The 21,662-nt window shown below is 42.5% G+C and overlaps 2 long non-coding RNA genes across 2 annotated transcripts in view; both read left to right on the forward strand.

Moving 5' to 3' along the window:
• The window catches only part of LOC112608861, a 38,404-nt gene that overhangs the window by 10,389 nt on the left and 6,353 nt on the right, over nt 1-21,662 (forward strand). The window lies entirely within an intron of this gene.
• Nucleotides 6,230-7,224, forward strand: LOC112608862. The gene is made up of 3 exons (XR_003116131.1): nt 6,230-6,353; nt 6,468-6,742; nt 6,861-7,224. It is a non-coding gene; the product is annotated as an uncharacterized LOC112608862 (long non-coding RNA).

The raw sequence follows: 21,662 nt of genomic DNA on the forward strand, positions 1-21,662 counted from the left end.
TTTTTTTTTTTTGAGACGGAGTCTTGCTCTGCCGCCCAGGCTGGAGTGCAGTGGCCGGATCTCTGCTCACTGCAAGCTCCGCCTCCCGGGTTCACGCCATTCTCCTGCCTCAGCCTTCCGAGTAGCTGGGACTACAGGCGCCCGCCACCGCGCCCGGCTAGTTTTTTGTATTTTTTTTTAGTAGAGACGGGGTTTCACCATGTTAGCCAGGATGGTCTCGATCTCCTGACCTCGTGATCCGCCCGTCTCGGCCTCCCAAAGTGCTGGGATTACAGGCTTGAGCCACCGCGCCCGGCAACCCCTTTAAGATCTTTGCGTAGTTCTGCCGTTCCACTTCTACCGTATACTTGTGTTTCTGTGTAATATCTGTATATAACTTCCCCGCTTTTGAATGTTCTTACTTTTTCAACATTCTGCCATTCTTGCCGAATTATGCATTTTGTAATTCTATTTCTTTCTCAAAGAGGGACTCCTACCCTTCAGTGTTTTATCTTAGGTCAATACAATTTAAATGTTTTGAGAATTTAAAAATTAACTGAGAACTTGTCCTTTTCTTCCTAATTAGTCAAACCATAATTTGATCAATTGAAAATAATTGTACATTTATTATTGATAGCTTGCTCTTACTCTAGTTTTCCAGTGGTAGGGATGTGAACTGTCTTTGGGCTACATTATTCTTATTATTTCGTAAAATATTAAAAACAGTCTTCATCAGTGAGACCACTTAACTGACATCCAGAAAGCAGCAGAATTGTTTCACCCAACTTGTCTGATATTTTCAAAATCTTTCACATAATAATTCGTCCCCTTCCTATTTTAATTTTTCAATTATTTTCCCATACCTATAATAATTAATATCTATCCATATATCAGATACTGCTGGCTCCTGAGTTTCCTTCCTGCTCCAGCCGTTGGAACCCGCATGTGATCCCTCTTTGCTTTGAGTCACCCGCTCTCAGCTTCACCTCTCAGTGCAGCAGAGGCTGCTATGAACAGTCCCTGGGGGGGGCTTCACCTTCCTTTCCAATAACAGTCTCGCCTGGAGCAGGCAGTGCAATTTTTTTTTCCTTTCTAGATACATTTTTGTACTGTATGAATGCAGAAGAAAAGAATGGTTTTTCCTAAAGGAAGCAAAAAAATGAAAACTGAACAGTAATAGAAAAATGGTCAAAGAACATGAAGAGGTAATTGACAAAAGAAATTCCCATGGACAATAAACATATGAAAAATGTTCAACACCAGATTAACAAGGAAAATTAAAATCATGAGATGCCCCTTTCATCTAACAGATTGGCAACATTAAATACATTCTCAATGTCAGAATTCAAAAAATTTTCTAAAACATTGCATTTGCATTGCTGGAAAAGAAGATGAATTGCAACACTCTAAAAGCTAGCTCAGCAAAATGTATCAAATGCCTCAGGTTTCAAGTAACATTTATCCATACGTCTCTGGAAATTTAACTTCTTGGTTAAAAGGAATAAAGAGTAACAGTAAACTTTTATCCGTATGCATAATTATAACAACATTATTTAGAATAGTATAAAAAGAGAAACAGTCTAAATGTTCATCCATTGAGGATTGTCTGTATCCATTTTATTCTGTCCATGATGGAAGCCACGAGGCCCTTAGAAATCACACACTATACGAATACAAAGAAAAATTTTATAGTATGCGGCTAAGAGAATAAATCAAGTGTGAAAATAATATGGATGGCTTAAATCAAACTATAAATTATGTTTGAGAAGTTGTTTAGATGCATAGGACGAAATACCAAAAGATGACAAAATGAAAAGTTATTGGTGGCTATTTCTGGGGGTTCCAATGTGGAGATTTTTTCTCTCTTGTGCTTTTCTATGTTCTCCAAATTGCTTATAATTTTAAAAAACTTAACTTTTTAAAAAGAGTCAACCTTTGGAAACACTGAACGTGTCCCGTAACTCAACGTCAGTACCTATCTGTTTCCTGTTTCCTCTAATTCATCTTATTTTTCCTAAACAGTAATGCTGTGGGGTGGGGTGGGGGGGGGGAAATGCCATCTACTACTTTTTTTCTCTGTTGTTTTGTTGTTAATACTCCTTCAGTATTGCTCTTTGTTCACTGAAATATGAATCAGTGGTTGAAATAGATCCAGCATCTTGCCAGTTACTAGAACCAAGAATGAGAGCAGGCAACCACATGGTGTTTCCTGAGTTCCAGGAACTGTTCTAATAATGCACGTGTGTGTGTGTGCACGCGCATGTGTGTGTATTTAAATTCTCACACAACAGCTCCGTGAAATAGATCTTAATATCATGCCCCATTTATGAATGAAGAAACTGAGAAGCAAGTGACCTGCCCAAAGTCACACAGTAAGTGCGTGTCTAAGCCTGGATTCAAGCACAGTCAGTCTGCCCCAGAAGCTGTGCCCATCATCACCATGAGATGCCACTTCTACAAGGATACAAGATGCACACAGTGTGACTTTTATGTTTTCCGCTCTTTGCCGTTGCACTATTTCAACCGAGGTCTGGGTTAAGTAAGAATTTTTGGACTGGCTTTGATCCTTAACTGCCATTTATAACATGACTTCTATAGGAAGAAATCACTACGCATTCTAAAGAACTGACCTTCAGATGAAATTTCTGAAAAGTCTATTTATAAGTTGGGGTGTGCCTGCTTATCTCCCAAGGAGATTATTGCCAAGGGAAAGACATGTGTTTCCATCCAAAAGAAATGTCTGGAAATTATTTGGCCTTTGGATCAACTCAGGCCATCCACCTTTAGCCAGGAGTTTACTCTGAGGACTCTTCATGAAGTGCTTAAACCATGAATAAAGACTCTTCGGAATGCTAACATCAAGTCACAGGCATGGTTTTGGAAGCCCTAGAATTTTCAAATGGGCACACACATACTTCTGGGAAAAGAGTCCTTCTTGGCCACTTGGCACTCTTGAAGAGAAGGCAGAAAAGCATGGAAGTCGAGCATTTCTTCATCCTTTCAGAAGCAGATGAATGTTCAGTGAAGATAAAATGTTCTAGAAGAGAGAAAAGGCTGAGGGGCAGGAGAGATATAAACTTGCATAATTTTCATTGTTCTCAAATATATTCTAATATATGCTTGGATTTGCCTGCTAGAAGTAGACCACATAATCAACAGGTTGCAAAAATTGCTTACTGAGCTATTTCAATCCAATTTCTAATAGCAAGAGACAGAATACAATTTTGCTCCATTTCCCTTTCCAAAAGGTAAAGCTGTCAGAGAAGTTTATATTTATGGAAAAGCAATACAGCAATATCATACTGTATCCTTAGAAAAACGCATATTTGTACACATTTTCTCCTTCATCAGTAAGAGAAAATGGGGAGACTCAGACATAACAGGAGAAATCTCCCTAGCTGAGAATTAAACCAAGAAAAACTAAAGATACAGTTTAAAAGCTTTTTATACAAAACCATCTCACTGGGAAAACCAAAACAAGCGACCATTCCCAAATTGCAAGGACATGAACCACATTGTCACAAACTGGAAATCGTACAAGATTAGGAAATAACAAAATCTAATCTTCTCATGGAAAAAGAAATCATAGTCTTCTGAAGTTTCACAAAGAACACTGTCCAGCTTTATTACTCTAAGGAAAAATTCTGAACAGAAAGTAGTGACATTTTCTGGTCATGGCGATAAAGCTCATTCTTTACATGTGGTATACATTCAGTAAGTGTTTGAAAACAGATCCTATTATAGGCACATAATTTTGATACATGTGTTTATCACTGATTAGGTTTTACACATAGCAGACTTGTATTACGTCTGGTTCTTAAAGCTGAGGGACTCATAAATAATCTGCATACTGAGTTGTTGGTTCCTTTTGTTCTGTTTGATGAAAAGAAAGTGTGTTTTTAGAAGGAGAAAAAGACTTTTTAATCATTCATCAGCTCTGTTAATAAGCACTCTAAATCCTAGAATGCGGGCTTAGATTTCCTGAAGACTTTAATGGCATATTCTTTTACAACTATTCTTCACTAAGATATCATTTTATTGTATTGACCTTTTTTTTTATTTCCATGTTTAAGTCCAATGATACTGATAACAGACTAGAACTATAGAACTACACTTTTCAAGGTAATAGCCCCTGGACACATATGGCTATTAAGCTCCAGAAATGTGGCTGGTGTGAATTCAAATACACTAGGAGAGTAAAATACACACTAGATTTGAAGGCTTAGTACAAAAAAAGAAGAATGCAAATCATCAACATCATAATTTTTATATCACTGATGTGTTGAAATGATACTCTTTTGGATATACCGTAACATAGAAAATATATTTTTAAAATTCATGTTATCCATTCTCTATTCTCGGTCCTGTCCCTGGCCCCAGCAGGCTGACCTCTGAGGACTGAGCCCCCCAGGCTTCATTGATGGGAGGTTCTTGGTTGAGTTCAGCCAATGGGTGGCCCTCGCAGAAGATCTGAATGTGAGAAAAAGGAGCAGGCAAGACAAGCCTTTACTCTTCTCCCCTCCCTACCTTAGGTCCATGTTTCTCAGAGAAGCTGGGCATCACGGTAACAACAGCTCTAAATTGGTGGCTCCACCTCTGGGACTCCACCTTCCCTGGGCTCTGAAAACACGATGTCCTGCTTCATCACTTAGGGAAGTAGCACTTCCCACTGTTACTGTTCTCTGGGTGCCTTGTCACCCACCCTTGGTTGGTTTCCTTAACCCTGCCACTCTTTTTTTTTTTTGAGACAGAGTGTTGCACTGTTGCCCAGGCTGGAGTGCAGTGGCACGATCTTGGCTCACTGCGAGCTCCGCCTCCCAGGTTCACGCCATTCTCCTGCCTCAGCCTCCTGAGTAGCTGGGACTACAGGGGCCCGCCTAATTTTTTTTAATTTCTTTTTTATTTTTAGTAGGGATGGGGTTTCACCGTGTTAGCCAGGATGGTCTCGATCTCCTGACCTCATGATCCACCCGCCTCGGCCTCCCAAAGTGCTGGGATTACAGGTGTGAGCCACCATGCGTGGCCTAGCCCTGCCAGTCTTTAGTTCATCCCTGTATTAATTAACCTATTAATGCATTAGGCTTTTATGCATTAATAGGTGCATTTGAAACACATGGGGTGAATTCCGCCCCCTGCTGGCACCCTGCCTGATATATAAACCCATTCTTTTCTCCTATATAACAGTAGAAAAAGCCAAGATCCAATACCCACGGACAAGATATCTTAGATTATGTTAAGATGAGTTTGATGCATTGAAATCAGCATATGCACTCTTTTTCTTAATGATCCAAGAGCTCCTTGGTGACACAAGAAAGTCAATCTGATTTAAACCCTGCCCACAGTGGCCAAGCCACCATCTCACTTCAAGAATGTGAGCAAATGAGGAAAGCCCACAGAAAACAAAACTGTGCAGCTGAAATAGTAAGTGCCCACAGAGCTGCAAGCACAGTATTTGAGAGTTTAGAGGAAGAAGAAATGTACGGATGTGGTCTGCATTTCCCACTCTGTCTTGCAATCATTTTTCTAGCAAACAGCAGGAAATGTGAACATTGCCCGGAGCATAAAATCTGGGTATCATGCAAGGTGTTGCAGACCTGTAGTCCTGGCTACTCAGGAGGCTGAGGGGAGAGGACACCCTGAGTCCAGGAATGCAAGTTTGCAGTGAGCAGTGATTGCACCACCGTGCTCCAGCCTAGGTGACAGAGTGAGACTTCATTTCTAAAAACAAACAAACAAACAAAACAAAAAATGCTGGCTAAGGCAATAACAGGTGGTCATAATAATAAGTGTAGCTAATGACTATCTAGTAGCTCCTATTAGCCTAACATTCTGCTAAATACTTTACACAACTATTGCTATCACTTCCGAATAGTACTTGTCATTTTCCAGGTACTTTTTATACTAACCACTTTACCTCTATTAACTCATATAATCTTCATAACAACCTTAGAGACAAATACTATGGTAGTCTTCATTTTACAGATGCAAAAACTGGGGTGCAGACTTTAATCAACTTGTCCAAGGTCCCACAGACAATAACTGGTGGAACTGGAGTTTGAGTGAGGCAGCCCGGCCCGAGAGACTTCATTTGTGGCCATTATGCCCTACACCTTCTCAAAGGCTGAGTTAATCTTCACAACACCCCATGAAGCTCTGAGGAGAGCAAAGGTTCAGAATTGCTTCCCAAACTCACCCAAGATCGTAAGACTAGTCCCCATGACACTAGACTGCCTCCCAAATAGACCTGGAAAATGAACTGGGGCCAAACTGTAGAGAGCTTACATGAATACCTTAGTGCAAAGATGAATACTTTAGTCAATCTGTCCTTACTCCTTAACTTTGCTCTTCATTGTCCCCCATGCTTCGTGCTCTGTGTAAGCCACCCAATCGTTATCTTTGACTCCTTTTCCACATCTCGTTCCGTTATCTGCCTTCCTCTCTCCAACAGTTTACCTTCCATCCTCATCTTCCTGCATTAACTTCAACAGTACCAGACATTTCTCAATTGGCCAACTGCTCTCCACTTTCTCCATCCCTACCTCACATGTGGAAGAATGGAACTAACCCCAACCATCTTCGACAGCCACCCTTGATTTCCCTCAGCCAATCAGCAGGGCTTATCTACCTATTCACAGGAACTGGTTGAGAGACAGACCTAGCAGATTGCTGGAACCAGCTCCCAGGGGCTTCAGAGTCCACTGCGGCCCCCTCTACCCCACGCTGGGTCCAGGGACATCACATTGGTAGTCTGAAATCAGCCATGGTGAGAGAGTTTGTGCCATAAAAATCAAACGCTGCATATCAGGGTTTTGGGTTTTTTTTTTTTTTTTTTTTTCATTTTTACCTCTTTTCTTTTTCTTTTTCTTATTTGAGAAAGAGAGACAGGGAGAGGGAATTGCTAGATATTCATCTGTACACTACTTGGATGAACAAGACCTAATTTAGGTCCGTGAGATGTGAGGAGATATTTAATCAGGGTTTGGAGAAATCATTGAAGAAGATTCTATTCTTTTGTGTAGGGAGAGTTATAAAGAAATTGGATCTGAGACTACTAAAGCCATTTTGGCCATCAAAGGACCTAACCGGAGGATAGAGTTGACATACAGAGAAGAGCTGTTCTGAAAGGATCAAAGAGGTCTGGAGCCAGAGAGCACTGATGGTGTGGATTTCTGAATCCACCCCCAAAGCCCGTATGCCTCTTCACTCTTCAGTTAAATGAGACAATAAAGTCCCCCTGTTTTAAAAACCAGTTTGAATTGGGACTTTTATGGCCATCAATTGAAAGATGTTGAGTGGATACACAGAGTTATGACTTAGGAGCAAGGCCACCCCTATTGCACAAGCCCAGGGGCACCATTCACTTGAAGTCTTTGTAAAGGGGAGTCCTTCCTTGGAGCCGGCAGGGCCCACCCTGTGCAGCCACATGTGGCAAATATAATGTTGTGCCTAAGAAACAGCCTATTCCCCCCATCATTCAGCAGGAAGCCCAGATTCCCTGCTAGTACCCCATTGATTCCTTTTGTTTCGCTGCCCATTTTCATTTATCTCTTCTTATTACCCTGCTGCATATAACACACCATTGCCCTGTTTTTATTTTCTCACTTCTTCCAACAGCTGACTTTTACTGCTTTCTACCCTTATTCTCTGTCTTCTATAGCCTTTGGGAATTTCTAAAAAGAATAAACAGATTTTTTAAATCCAGGCCAGCTCCATCAATTAATCAAAGCTTTCCCATCAGTCTTCCAAGTGTTTATCCTGTTATTTTGCTTTCTGTTCAACCCATATTGACCAAGCTGGCTCATTCCTCATGTGCCAAATATGTCCAAGAAGTACGTGTTTCAGCACCTTTGTGTGTGATGCTCCCCTTGCCTTGAATTCCAAGATCCTTTCATCTTCCCATATTGAAATCTCGTTTCCAGCAATTCCCAATTCAAATCCCTCCCCATTATGATTGTCTTACTCCAATATTATTATCAGAAACAGACCTCTTCAGCCAAAAAAGCTAAATGTGTTGAATTAAAAGAATACAGGCCTAACTCACAGAACCTAAGGCATAAAATGCAGCCAGGTCTCATAGGAAATTGGAGTAAGAGAAACCAGAAAATCAGGAATGGAAGTTACTCTGTCCATCTCTGGAACACCCTGTTCTCACTTGTCCGCCTGTCTATTCATATCTGTCTCGTTGTCGTTGCTCTCTTCACATCTGCTCTCTGGATTTTGTGTATGTCTGGTGGTTTGTTTGTTTCATCGATTCCAGAGTCCGGTGGAAACGGAGTAGGTTCTCACTATGTCTCAATTTCAAATGTCTTGGAGGAAAAGCTAATAGGTGGTTTTCCCCTGGGTCTGATGCCCACCCTGTGACAAGTCAACTGCGAAAGAAGGTACATGACTACGTGGCACCTTTGACTGTTCTTTCCAGGGATGTAGAAAGATCACACACTCTCTAAAGAGGAGGTGTAAGGGCACGGAAGAAGGGATTGGCATCCCTAATATGCTAATCACGCCTTACAGTGATTCCACATCCCCCACTTCTTACTACATGTATCTAATACTGTTGTAACTTAGATTCATGCCCCTCTTTCCCCACTAAGGTACTGGGAACAGAGATCAGTTTATCTGCATCTTATGTAAGGATCACTATTGTAGTTGGATTTTCCAGAAAGCAGATACAGGTTAGCATGCAGAATATTTATTAAATAATATCATTGGTATCAAGTTCTGTAGAAGGAAGGGGAAGAAAGCAGGAATGGTCAGAAGGAAACTGTGAGCAAATTCATGACAATGAAGGCCAAATCCAAATGACAGCCTCAGCCTACCCTATGGGGAGCTCTGGAGAAAATTTAGCGTTATCCTAGTAAGGCTGAGATCACCAGGCCTGTATCCTGCATCTACCAGTCACTGGATGTGAACTATCCCAGGGATGGGGGCATGTATTTGTGTGAGGGATCCTTCCGCAACTGAAGCAATCTGGAAGTGCTAACAGCTGGATACTGGGTGCTGACAACAAGCCCAGCAGCTGAAGCAGTAAGTATTTTAATGAAAGGGGGTCTGGATGGCACACCACAATGACCACAATGACGACTGCAGCCACCATTGTGCCTTACACAATGCATGTGCTTACACATCTGTTAGCCACTTCAAAGCAGGGGTGGGAGGAAGAATAAGAATAACTGTTAAATGAAACATTAGAACGGATTTTTTTTAAATCCCAAGATTTGAGGCTAGCAATGTATACAAATTCCACATCTGCCTCTTACTATGTTACCGAGCTTCTCTGTAACTTCCCTTCACTCCCCTGAGATGATAGCAAATATGCTCCATGTATATCTGTCCCTAATATTTGCGTGACCCAGAGAAGGAATACAAATGATGTTCCCACCCCTCGTTAGTGTGTAAGCACCTCAACCCACATGCTCAAGTCCTGTTCACACTCTTTCCCCAGCACCTCTCTTAACAGCAGCCCCTTGGATCACTCTCTGCTAAACAGACTTGGAAAAGAAGCCCTTGCAGTCTTTGGAAATGGGGTTGAGGCCATTTGCTTAGGGAACCTAATACCCCAGTGCCTGAAGTGGGGTCTAGAAAGAGCAGCATAGCTCTGAGCGGGACTCCCCTGGGCCCCAATCTCCTCACTTCACAAGGAGAAGACTGGGATGCCAAAGTTAAAATAGGTCTCCCAGGCCAGGCGTGGTGGCTCGCGCCTGTAATTCCAGCATTTTGGGAGGCCGAGGCGGGCAAATCACCTGAGCTTAGGAGTTCGAGACCAGTCTGACCAACATGGAGAAATCCCGTCCCCACTAAAAATATTAAAAATACAAAATTAGCCGGGCGCGGTGGTGCATGCCTGTGATCCCAGCTACTCAGGAGACTGAGGAAGGAGAATCGCTTGAACCCGTGAGGCGGAGATTGCAGTGAGTGGAGATTGGGCCATTGCACTCCAGCCTGGGCAAGAAGAGCAAAACTCCGTGTCAAACAAAACAAAACAAAACATAGGTTTCCCTAAAGCACAGGGCCCAAGAAAGGAGTCCTGGATGCAACAATCAAAGGCCGTACGCAGTTCAATAGCTCATCCCATCTGAACCTGGAATGAAGGACGCATTTAGGCCAACTATTAGTGTTCTTTAATTCTATAAAATGTCCCGGCCGGGCGCGATGGCTCACGCCTGTAACCCCAGCTCTTTGTGAAGTCAAGGCGGGAAGATCATGAGGTCAGGAGTTTGAGACCAGCCTGGCCAACATGGTGAAACCCCGTCTCTATTAAAAATACAAATATTAGCCAGGTGTGGTGGCGGGCGCCTGTAATCCCAGCCACTTGGGGGGCTGAGGCAGGAGAATCGCTTGAACTCGGGAGGCAGATGTTGCAGTGAGCTGAGATGGTGCCACTGCACTCCAGCCTGGGTGACAGAGCAAGACTCCGTCTGGAAAGAAAGAAAGAAAAAAAAAGCACCCAAATGAATTCTCCCTTAAAAAGTTCTTTCCGGCCAGGCTCGGTGGCTCACGCCTGTAATCCCAGCACTTTGGGAGGCCGAGGCGGGCAGATCACGAGGTCAGGAGATGGAGACCATCCTGGCTAACACGGTGAAACCCTGTCTCTACTGAAAATACAAAAAAATTAGCCGGGCGCGGTGGCGGGCGCCTGCAGTCCCAACTACTCGGGAGGCTGAGACAGGAGAATGCCGTGAACCCGGGAGGCGGAGCTTGCAGTGACCCGAGATTGCGCCACTGCACTCCAGCCTGGGAGACAGAGCGAGACTCCGTCTCAAAAAAAAAAAAAAAAAAAGTTATTTCCTCTCTTTGTCGTCCTCAAAAGTATGCATTGGGTTGGGCACAGTGGCCCACACCTGTAATCCCAGCACTCCAGCACTTTGGGAGGCCAGGGAGAGTGGATCACGAGGTCAGGGGTTCCAGACCAGCCTGATCAACATGGTGAAATCCCATCTCCACTACAAATACAAAAATTAGCCAGGCATGGTGGCGGGTACCTGTAATCCCAGTTACTCAAGAGGCTGAGGCAGGAGAATTGCTTGAACCGGGAGGAGGAGGTTCCAGTGGGCGGAGATCATGTCATTGCTCTCCAGCCCTGGGCTACAGAGTAAGACTGTCTCAAAAAAAAAAAAAAAAAAAAAGAGAGAGAGAAGAAGATTCATTTACCTCTGTTTCTATGCCTTTTTCTGTAAGTATATTTATCCTGGTTGATGTTTGCTGATTTTATGAGTCTGTAAATTTATGTGTTTTAACCAATTTAGGAAATTATCAGCCATTAGTCTTTGTTTTATGTTTTTTTTGTTGTTGTTGTTGTTGTTTTTCTTTGAGACAGAGTCTCGCTCTGTCTCCCAGGCTGGAGTGCAGTGGCACGATCTCAGCTCACTGCAAGCTCCGCCTCCCGGGTTCACGCCATTCTCCTGCTTCAGCCCCCGGAGTTGCTGGGACTACAGGCGCCCGCCCCCACGCCCGGCTAATTTTTCGTATTTTTTAGTAGAGACAGGGTTTCTCCGTGTTAGACAGGATAGTCTCTATCTCCTGACCTCGTTGATCCGCCTGCCTCGGCCTCCCAAAGTGCTGGGATTACAGGTGTGAGCCACTGCGCCGGGCCTAGTTTTTTAATTTTTTTTTCCCCTGCCCTATTATCTCCCTCTTCTCTTCTTCCGGGATTCCAGTCAAATGTAGGTTAAACCTTATGACATTGTCTGTGGGTCACTGAGCCTCCGTTTTTATTTTTTAATCTTTTTCTCCTTTTATTTTTCAGACTGGAATTTTTATTAATGTATCTTTAGAGTCACTGATGCTTTCCTCATTCACTTTCATGAAGCCCATCCAGTGATTTTTTTTTTTTAATTTCAGATATTGTATTTCTGGTTCTAGAATTTAACTTGTGGTTTTTATTAATAGTTTCTATTTGTCTGCTGAGATTTCCTTTCTGTTTATTGATTATTTGTATATCAGCATTGAGCATAGTTATAACTGCTTTAAAATCCTCATCTGTGAATCCCAACTTCTGAGTTCTCTTAAGGTTGGACTCATTGCTGTGTTTTCTTTTAAGAATAGATTAAATTTTCCTGTTTCTTTATGTATTGAGTAATTTGTAATTATATCCTGGATGTTGTGAATATTATGTTGTGGTGACTCTGGATTGTTATATTCTTCCAAAGTATGTAAATTGTCCCTTTCAATAGGCAATATACTTGGTTGCTCAAGTTGCAGATTAGGTCTCTTGGGTAGCATCTCAAATCTCAGTTCAGTTCTTTTATACGTAAGCAGCATTGAGTCAACCGTACATACCTAGTTGAGGGGGTTAGCCAGAGAAATGGGCAGAGTTTATGTGTAAAATTTGGACTTCTTCTCTCTGGTTCTCTCTTTTCTTGAATTCCATGTGCCATCCCTCTTCCTGTCTAGTGGCAGTAGTTATCCCAAATTCTGTTCTCTGGTTTTTGGGGCCAGAGAGATTATGGGTTTTCTCTTGGAATTCAGTCAATCTGCATGAGCATGACACTGATCTAGCCTACTCACAGACTAGAAGCCTTGGAAACTCACCGGGTGCCATTTCCTTCCTCCAAGTGCCAACTCCCCTTCAGAATCAGCTATTTTGGCAGTTACTTCAGTGAACTGCTTTCTGTAATTTTTCTAAAAGCTATAGTGAAGATGTTCAGGAGGATCTGTCCAGTGGGAGTTTCCCGAGCCATACCAGAAATGGCACCATCTTCTACAGCTACATTAACAAGAAAAGAAGACTTGCCTCGTTTCCTTTTCCCTGGCCTTTCTTTCTTCATTTTTTTTTCCTCTTGGAGTTGTATCTCCCTCCCTATGGAAGTCTGCAGCCTTTTTAGCTGGATCCTTCCTCCAATTTCAACAAGAGTACCTGCTGAACTCACGTATATATACTTCCTGATATTAGATCCCCCAAGGCACACAGTCCTGGTTGGCCACTGCTCTTGTCTCTTTTTACTTGGCTAGGTGATCAGATTTTTATCTCCTCTACCTCCTTCTCTAGATATGCCTCCCAGAGCTGTTACACAAACTTCTGTGATCTCCGAACCTTCTCAATAAAGTGGTTACTGCACCAGTTTTTGTTTCCTGACACTAATGAGAGAAAAACAGTTTTCCCAGATAAGTATACGTGGGTATACTTATAGACATAGGGTATATTCTTTTCTGAATGTATCTTTCCACCAGTAATCTAAGAATAGTGTTGAGGTTGTGACTTCTATTTCATTTCAGATACTCAAGAGGAGTTTCTGAAGCTCCTTCCTTTCTAGGTCATCCATGACCCCCAAGTACGTTTATTCTGCAGGAACTCACATCTGCAGAAAGCTGACAGTCACCTTTCATCTGTAAGTTTTAGAAAATAAAACTTTTTTTTTTCTTAGTCTCAATGCCTATAAAATGATTCTTCATTCATTATCACATTTGGCTGCCACTTCTTACTCAGGGACTCTGAGCTGCTTCATTGGGGAAAAAGAAACTACTCTGTATATTCGAACAGTAAGAATTCAATCAAGGGATTTGTCATAGAGGTAGTGGTAGACCAGAAATACAAGTTCAGGAAGCCACTACAATCTCGTGTCTGGAGGGACAAAGAACGTGGTATTACTGAAGCTCAGGTCCTACAGAAACTGGAACAAAGCTGGAGTGTGAAAGAAAAGACAGACGCACTGTCTGGGAAGCGGCAAAGAGGGAAAAATACCCTGGATTCTACCTGCCTGCCACCCTCCAATCTCTCTTCAACATCTCTCATTAAATATAGCTGCAATACAGAGCGGAGCAAAGGAAGTGTCAAAAAATTATTTGAAATCAAATATTAAGATAAATGACCAGCATAAGGAGTATAGCGAATGTCACTGGAAATACGAATTTACTTAAGCTGAAAGATCTTAACACGAATCTAAAGTCAAACTGTAGGCCAGATGTGGTGTCTTGTACCCATACTCCCAGCACTTTGAGAGTCCAAGGCAATAGGATCACGTGAGGCCAGGAGTTTGAGACCAGCCTAGGCAACATAGCAAGACCTTGCCTTTAAAGACGAATAAATAATAACAAAATAAAAATAAATAAAGTCAAACTGTAGTCTCTGGAGGGAAAATCTATGGCTAATTTTGAACTATTTTGGTCTCTCCTTGCTCCTAACAGAAAACCAGGATGTGGTTCCTCCAGCATTCTCTTGGTTGAGATGATCACTTCCATACTTTTTCAAAAACCTCTCAAGTTATCTTCACCTACAGGTGCTATGAAAGAAGAGCCCTCCCTTTCTCTCTTGCTCAGACGCTCAGACACACAGAAAACTGAGCTGTAGGATGCTTGCATTCCCCCTCCTCTGCCTCAGAATGATTGCATTTGGTTCAGTTACAGAATCAGAATCCCGGTTTCTATGCATTTAAAGCACAGGAGGAGTGCACATCCCATTTCTGTATGTCTGTCCTTCCTTGCAGCCCCTGCGTAAATGTGTAGAACTACAAATCCTTAGGGCTGGCAGGGAGTTGAGGTCCTGCTGGAGTGATGGAAAGAGTTGGACTGCACCCCATTCAGTAAGGATATTTGGGAACTTGAAGCTCCTTTAGACTTCTCGCTGAATCAGGAGATGTACTTCTACTCAGATTACCCTGCCTGCCTCATTTGGGGGAACCCAGGAAACCACTAATCCCATCATGCAAAGGGTTACTTGGTACACATGGGCTGCAAGGAAATACCCAGCCAGGATCTTCTTGTGAAGACCAGATCTTCAGAACAAGGATTTCAGCGTTGGCAAAGGGCAGCCTTTAGTGAAATCGAGAAACCCTGATCCTCTGGGAGGACAGAGAGTCATACCTGGGAGTACCCTGCAAGGAGTCGGGCACACAGCACCACACAGGCAGCCTGAGTCTCCTGTGTCCCGTGTGCCCCTGCCATGTGTGTGAAATGGCTAAACATTTCTGCCTGTCCCGCCTCATGGGATTGGAATGGGTTTACAACAGAAGTGAATGTGGAAGCAATTTGTGAATTCAAAAGAACTGTATGAATGCCAGCACTATTAGTTCCTCGTTTACTCTTCATTAAGGAGCATGAGTCATTACTGAGACATTTCTTTTTCAGCAACTCGAAGTCACTGCTGCTCTTTTTTTGTGTGCTCTTATCTCATTGGAAAATAAGAATAAGTCCACTTATTTGCTGGTGTGAACACACTCTCCATGAACCGTCCCCTAAATACTTTGAAAACTGATGTCAAGTCAACCTTTAAGGACTTCTTTATAAACCTTTGGAAGACTTGCTTAATCTTGTGTCATTATGCCATTTGATCTGAAAGAAGGAAGAAAAGAAGGAAGGAGAGAAAGAGACGGCGGGGAGGGAGGGAAGAAAGGAAGACAGGGATGGTTGAAGGAATGAGGGAGGAAAGAAGGAAAAAAGAAAAACATTTCAATATACCTTTTGTGTGATATCTTCGATTCCCAAGTTGATAATGAAATAGATTTAAAATATGGATTCTATCTATAGAAAAATAGGATTCTTCCTTCTTCAAAAGCTCTATTGTCCTTCTCCACAAAATAACTGAGATCACCTTCTGAAGACTGCATTCTTCTGGTGAGTTCAAGGATACTAATAGGGTCTCTGCCAGGATAGGGCCAGTATCATGCTCTGTGGATATGTGATGACATGAGTCAATTTGACTTACACATTCCTGAGTTTCTCATCACAGCAGCTTCCAGGGAAAGCACCTGGAATTAAATTTCCATGAATCTACCGGAATGGCAAAGATATCAGGAAGTAGGTTGACTGCTTTGTCAGTGCCTACGTATGAAGATGGTATCCCCTCTGTTCCCATATCCACCCTGCCACACATCCACAGACTTCTCTAGGCATCACACCCCTTCCTGATATCTCATTATCTGAGGGGTTTGGACCCCACAAACAGGCTACAAGCCATGAATCCACTTAACAGAGCCTAAACTCATGTAGTCAATAGAAAAATAAAGTAATCAATTTTATTCTATATTTAACAATTTAGTTTAAAATTATATAATGATTTATTTCTTAGAACAAAGAACATATCAAGTTTTGATTTGTAGGTTTAGGGGGTATAATTTCCCCTTAAAAAACTGAAAGGTAGCATGCCAAGACTTCCTCACCCAATGCTTAACGTGATTTTTAAAAGAGTTGTTCATTTTTTCTTTGCAAACGTATTCAAGGGCTTCATCAATGTTCTCAATGACCTACCTTTTCAAATGGATTCATATTTAAATCATTTTCTAATGAAGTCCTTCCATGATATTATCCTTGCTTGTTTTCATTTCTTCAGTTGTTAACTGGTTTAAATATTTTAGATACTCATGTATCAGTGGCTTTGCTTGATTCCGGGAGTTCATTGACTCGATCAAGTCCTGGATATTTGGCAAATTTTGCAACTTTGCTTCAAAACACATTTGTAGTGTATATGACTGTATTAACCATTTCATGCATGTATTAACCATGCAAGAAGTCAATTTCCAATAAGCAGGGCAACAGATCCATTCCTAAAGTTAAACTGGGAAGGGTGTTGAAACAGGGACTGATTTCGTGCATGGTTAATACAATGGCAGATATTCTTGTGATACACTTCGTTTCCCTATGCGCCTCGAACATGTAGGAACTAAAATAAGATAGCCACAGACAATGAGCACCTTTAGACATTAGATGCTGCCTTTACGTGGATAAAGTGGCTGTTGAACCGGGATGCCCATTCTGGCCCAACAGACTAGAAAGGGAACCTTCTAGGGTTAGTTCTCTGAAGCTGCCTTATGGTTTGGGCCAGGAGGAGATATAGATAGGAGCTAAAAGAGAGGGATTTTTAAGAGCAAATGAAGCAAAACACTTTGTCAGATAAAGAAAAGGCATCCACATTTCCTACTTGCACCACAAATGGTACTAGTGAGTCCTACTTTTTAAGAGAAACGATGGTCTTGCTTCCAGCAACCACTTGTCCCTTGTTTCTAATGAATGTGTCACGTAAAGAAAAGACACCATCACAGCCAACACTTGCTTCCGCTGGCAACGTCTGCAGCTGAATTGGAATTTAAAAATATATATATATGTTAGAAGAGTATTGAGAAAAGTAAAGAAAAAAGAAATTGCATTTAGATTTCAACCTCTCACAAAGTCCATACTTCCCTCTCGTGTTGCAATGAAGTAGCTCTCTGGGGGATCCCGAGAAAGCCCACAACCTCCAAATGCAGACACAAAGGAGAAGGTAGTTGCTGACTTCGTTTCAAACAGAAAAGTCAACAATTCCTTTCTTTCTTTTTTTTTTTTTTGGAATGCAGTCGTGTGATCTCGGCTCACTGCAAGCTCCACCTCCCGGGTTCACGCCATTCTCCTGCCTCAGCCTCCAGAGTACCTGTGACTACAGGTGCCCGCCACCACGCCCGGCTAATTTTGTTTTGGTATTTTTAGTAGAGATGGGGTTTCACCGTGTTAACCAGGATGGTCTCGATCTCCTGACCTCGTGATCCACCCGTCTCGGCCTCCCAAAGTGCTGGGATTACAGGCGTGAGCCACCGCACCCGGCAGCAATTCCTTTTTAAGTGAGCAGACTAAAAAGCAAGTTCACAGGACACAGACAGGGTGAACGCCTCTCCTTACCTTGCCCCTGCCTACCATGCCAACCCTTGACTTGTCCTAGTTGAATGAAGTCATTTTCCATTTTTGTGTTAATAAGCGAAGTCTGGGAGCTTACTCATGCCTGAATTGCCATGCCATGTGAGTCCACTGCATAAGTGACGGGGTCTGAGTTAAATTCTTGGCTCTTCTGTTACTGCCTATTTGATCTTAGGTAAGCTACCACCCTCTCTGGCCTCAGTTTGCTCACCTTGAAAATGCAAACACTATCAGTACTTTCTTTACAGAGCAGTTTTAGGGAGTAAATGAACTAATATATGCAAAGTGTATAATGCTCTTTCTCAATGAGTGATAGTTATTATGACTAGATAATATGGAATACAATAAAATAAATAAAATACAATAAAAATACAATATGGAATATATAATATATGAGAAAGTTAAAAAGAAATATTGAGAGCATATCATTCGGGACCTCAGTTTTCTTAAGTGTGAAACAGGGTGAAAATATCTATTCCAAAGGTTATTTTGATGTTGAAATATTAAATGGGGCCAGTCTTTCACTAAATGCTTAGGAAGTTATAGCCCTTATTTTTATTGCATTAACTGGCTCTGGAGCATAAAATTTTGAACTTGGTTGTTTTCTCTGATGTTTCTCACCATCCGGAGTCCCACGGGCTAGGGAACTGGAATTCCTGGTGTTCTCACACCACTGTGTACAGTTGTGCAGTGCACAACCTCCAAGGCAGTTCTACATTTTGTCTGAAACCTAGATGTGGGTCTTATTCAGCCGTTCTCCCTGCTCCGAGTCCTGTGCCCTCAGGAGAGTAACCTTGCTGGGCGTCCTCCAGGAGCCCCTGAACTCCCCGGCACACAATGTGGGCTCCTCACCCATAGGTTCCCCACCTTCCAGGCAGGGAGCTCAGAAAAGCCTCAGCCCTGGACTGTAGGTGTGGGAGGGGGCAAGCAGGGAGCTTTGGCCCCCTGCTGAGTCTGAGTCAATCTCCCTTTCTCTCAATGATGGAAATGTGAACATGTGAGAAAGAAAAGAAGTCACCACCACCCACACTATTTGTCAAAACGGACAATGCTACTGTGTGCAGTAGAAGGTTGTTGAATTGGGGGTCCAGGAGGCCTGGATCTTGGCTTTGGTTTAGCTTGAGCCAGCACCGTAACTTGGAGAAGGCACACAGACAGACGCCTCACCTTCCTGTCCTCACCTGTGAGATGAACTTAACCTCTGCGCCCTGGGGAGTATTCGTGTGCCAGGGTACCATTTAGACCTTCCACAGAATGTTACTGTGGTATTCCATGGAAAAGAATGTTGTGAGATGGGAGATGTAATTATGCCACATCAAACAAATACAACGTATTTCTTCACAGACGGATTTTTAAGAGGGAGGAAGGTTTGTCATTGCCCAGACTTACTTTGCCACATTACCCTTGACATTTTTCTAAGGGAAGATCTGTCAACATCTTGAAGATGTCCACTAAGAGTAGCTTGGGCAATGATGAGTTACACCTCTTTACAGTCCCTCTTGGTCTAAAAAGATAGTGTCTCCTCAATATCAGAGAAATAACTTCAAAAAGAAAAACTAAAGTATTAGTTGGCCTGAGTACTCATTATAATCAATGAGAGTCACTGATGAAACCTGCTTCAAACCTGTTGAAGTGGCATGTGTTCATCGTTCATTGGGTCAAATTAACCTTTTCGTGCATAATTTGGTTAAGATATAATAATTTTTACGTTTATACAGCATTTTAGACAGGTAACATCATTAGACCAATGACAGACAAATTAGAAGAAAATCGGACAAGACATTAAATGTGTTAAATAATTAAAGAAGTACCTTATGGTTATATTTTATTCAAAAGTTAATTTCTGATTTGTTATGTCTTTTGAAGGTTCTAAGCTAGTGAAAGAGACTTTGTTACTTGACAGTGGTGAATTACAAATACAAAATTTCTAGATTACAGATGAAGACTTGAGCCACACTAGATTACTAAAATTCTAAGACAAGCGTTAGTTACAAGAGGAGTCCACCATCAAGAATACCTACTTGGGGCCGGGTGCAGTGGTTCACACCTGTAATCCCAGCACTCTGGGAGGCCAAGGCAGGCGGATCACCTGAGGTCAGGAGTTCGAGATCAGCCTGGCCAACATAGTGAAACCTGGTCTCTACTAAAAATACAAAATTTAGCCGTGCGTGGTGGCATGCACCTGTTAATCCCAGCTACTTGGGAGGCTTAGGCAGGAGAATCGCTTGAACTTGGGAGGTGGAGGTTGCAGTGAGCCAAGATCATGCCACTGTATTCCAGCCTGGCCAACAGAGTGAGATCAAAAAAATAAAAATAAAAATAAAGGAATACCTACCTAATAACCCTACACTTGGATACAGCAGGACACTTCTAACAAAGCATATTCAAATTTCAATTCCAGTTTTCACTCAGTCAACTCTTCCTACTCCTCTGGCCTGTCTCAGGGAATGGTAACCAGCGTCCTGAGCCCCAGACCCAGGGAGCAGCCCAGACTCTTCCCCACCTCTCCACACACACCCAAGAAAACACAAAGCCTGGAAATTCTTTTTACCACCTCTCCAGTCAGCCCACCTCTCTCCATCATCGCTGCTGTTTCCCCTGTTCCGGGCACCATAATCTTTGCCCTGAAATACAGCTACTTCAGTGATGGCTGCACCTCCAGCCTTGCCCGCATCTATCCGTTTGCCACACTGCAGCCATGGAGATCTTTCCTACGAGAAGATGCAGTCATTTACCTTCCTATCTAAAAGCCCTTCGTGGCTCCCTGCTGCCCTGAGGATGAAGTCCAAACTCCTCAGCAAAAACATAAAAGGTCTTTTTTGTGTGTCTCTTACTTGGAATTGCTGGCTTAAAAACTGAATGCATTGGCCGGGCGTGGTGGCTCATGCCACATAATCCCAGCACTTTGGCAGGCTGAGGAGGGCGGATTACCTGAGGTCAGGGGTTCAAGACCAGCTTGACCAACATGGTGAAACCCCATCTCTACTAAAGATACAAACTTAGATGGGCGTGGTGGGGGGCGCCTGTAATCCCAGCTACTTGGGAGACTGAGACAGGAGAATCGCTTGAAAGTAAGAGGCAGAGGTTGCAGTGAGCTGAGATCACGTCCTTACACTCCAGCCTGGGCAACAAGAGCAAAACTCTGTCTCAAAAAAGAAAAAAAATGCATTACACATACATATTTATTATATAATATATCCTACAAATAAATGTATAATGTATAGGCACACACATTTCCACATACAATTAAGTACAAAGAAAATATTACAGACCCCAATGTACTATGATTTGGATTTCACAAACGTTACCATTCTGTCATATTTATTTATATAATTTTAGATACTATTTTAAAGACATAAAATATTATTGATACAGCTAAACGTTCTACACCCCAGCCACAAATCCCACCTATTCCAGGCCAGACATTGCCAGAGGGAATCTACCTTTACTGTTTTCATTAACAAAGTCAATTAGTCCAGCATCCTTTGGTGAACGGTTCATCCCTTCCTCGCAAATCTGGAGTGCCTTCTCTGTCCTGTATCAGCTATTTCTCAATGTTCAATTATATAATTCTGTTCTATTGGTCTCTCTCTTTCAAGACAAGCTTCTCTTTATTATTCTTTTTTTTTTTTTTTTTTTTTTTGAGACGGAGTCTCGCTGTGTCGCCCAGGCTGGAGTGCAGTCGCCGGATCTCAGCTCACTGCAAGCTCCGCCTCCCGGGTTCACGCCATTCTCCGGCCTCAGCCTCCCGAGTAGCTGGGACTACAGGCGCCCGCCACCTCGCCCAGCTAGTTTTTTGTATTTCTTAATAGAGACGGGGTTTCACCGTGTTAGCCAGGATGGTCTCGATCTCCTGACCTCGTGATCCGCCCGTCTCGGCCTCCCAAAGTGCTGGGATTACAGGCTTGAGCCACCGCGCCCGGCCCTCTTTATTATTCTTAAAAGATGGCTTGCTTATTTTTGTCTCTTTATTTCAATTAGATGTTTGTTATTTTTAGTAGAACCTGGCTACTAATTTAATGGCTTTGCACATTATAGGGACATTCAGTCTTTCTCTTATTTTCTTGAGAAAATAACTATAGTTATTT

This window comes from Theropithecus gelada, chromosome 16 (genome assembly GCF_003255815.1).
Source record: "Theropithecus gelada isolate Dixy chromosome 16, Tgel_1.0, whole genome shotgun sequence".
NCBI lineage: Eukaryota > Metazoa > Chordata > Mammalia > Primates > Cercopithecidae > Theropithecus > Theropithecus gelada.